The following is a 2,101-nucleotide window of genomic DNA, read 5'->3' on the forward strand; positions in this document are numbered from 1 at the left end:
CTGTTCAGCCAAGAGGGTTTCTTGGCCCCTTTTTCCCCTCTCCTGTGCAATGGGATCATCTTCTCCTACACCTGTAGGATTGCTCCCTTTAGGAACAACTGCCCTTCCTGGACTCCCATCTTACCAGTGCTCTTGTCCTTCAGCGCCTCACTAACTAATCTCCTGACCACACTGAAGTCTAGCACTCCTACCCTACTGGTTATCTTTCCCACCCTGTGCCAGACAGTGAATCCAATCAATGGATGGTCACTGTCCCCTAGGTTACCTTGTGTCAGTCAATTCCCTACCAGGTCATCCCCTGTAGCCGGCACCAAGTCCAGTAAGAGGTCCCTAGTGGGACCATATACCTCCTGTGTTAGATGAACATGCTCTTTGCAACAGTTAACAAGTAATAAGCCTGCATTTACATCACAAGCAATGGCCCGAGAAAGTACAATAAGAATCTGTTTCTCCAGCCTTCAATACCAGGTGAGACCAAAGATGAGTAACTACTTCCTGAAAAGGTGGGAAAAAGCAGCTTAAAACACCAACTTGATTTTTGGTTTTGTGAACCTTTGTAAATTAAAATAGGTCTAGACAGCAGAGTAAAAGAAACAAAACAGGGCAAGGAGCATTCCCAGGTGGGCAAGGAAAGAGATGAGCAGTGCTCTTCCCTTCCAGAGTTGTATTTTATCCAGGGACACGGGCCCCAGCTCATTGGCATCTCCCAAGTCCACGGGAAAACGGATTCACTCCCATTCCCAAACTTCCAGTGACACCAATCTGCTTGACACGTATCGGAATATCCATTTAAAAAACAAAGCACAAATCACACGTAAACATTAGACGTGAACAGAGGAAAGCTTTAAAAAACCTTTGCAAAGTGGAGACAACCTGTTGTTAGCCGCCTCCTCCCTCCTGCGCAGGTGAGAATCTGTATTCCAAACATCTCAAACTCCCCTGAAGTTGAATTGATGCCCTGCGGTGCTTCCTGAACAACAACAGGTTTTTTCATTTCTTTTTCTGCTTAAACAATGAAAATTTGGTGCTTTGCAAGCTGCTCTCTAGACAGGTTGCGGCATCAGCATAAAAAGGGGAGCGAGGGGCACTAGCGGCCCTGAGAGGGGTGTAGCTTGAGAGGGAGGGAAAATGCCATGGGCAGGGCACCAGCGTATTACGGCTGCTCAGCGCCACAAATCCGTGTGGGGAGACAGCTGCAGGGAGACAGACAGTTTTACAACAGTAGTCCTCCTTCCACGTACTCTGCTTCTAAAACCTGTTCCATATGAAACACCATGAGTAGCATGGGCAGATGTGGCCCATGGAGGGACTCAGTCTGCCCCTTGGCAGGTACATCAATCCTGTCTTGCCCAATCACTGTCTAGCCTCTAGTGCATCCCACTGCCTCTGGCCATGCAGCGGGGTGCACCTGGACTGCCTTTCCAGGCTGTACAGGCCAAGACAGCTGCTTCCAGTTTCTGCCGCCACTGCCCCAAACCCAAGCTACTGGCAGGGACCCACACGCACAGCTCCAACTCCATCCAGCCAGTGCCCGCTCAGGACTAGGCCCGGCAGAGCGGACAAGCACCAGCCCAGCCAGAACCCGTTCACACAGCCCAAAACCCAAACTGCACTGCGCCTCCTCTACATGTGCCCACCCACGCTGAGCAGCGGCCATAGCTGCTGGAGGCGAACACAAGCTCATGCTCGGCACAAGGTACAAGTGGCCCCACACCCTTCACAGCTACCAGGCTCTTCTGGCTGCAACCACTACGAGCCTGAGGCTGGACTGCCCTACGGTTCCTTTGCACAGCCACCATGGCCCTGCTGCATGGCCTGGAAGCAGCAGCGATGGCAGTGGAGACAAGCCCCAGGGCAGCCCACATGTAGACTCTGCGCGGCTGCAGGAAGAAGGGACTGGCCACCGTGACGAGGAGGAGTCATGTTTCCGCCATGTCAAGCAACAGCTACTGCCGCTGCTCAGTGTGCACAGGTTGTCCGGAGCAGGGGCACAGCGGGCCAGGGTTATGCACACAGGTTCCATCTCGTCAACTTTGTCCAAGGAGTCCAGAGAAGGTGCAGGGTGGGCTGGGGTTGGGGCTTAGGCTGGGCAGTGTTGGCA

This window comes from Alligator sinensis, unplaced genomic scaffold, assembly GCF_000455745.1.
Source record: "Alligator sinensis unplaced genomic scaffold, ASM45574v1 scaffold964_1, whole genome shotgun sequence".
In the NCBI taxonomy this organism is placed as follows: Eukaryota; Metazoa; Chordata; order Crocodylia; family Alligatoridae; genus Alligator; species Alligator sinensis.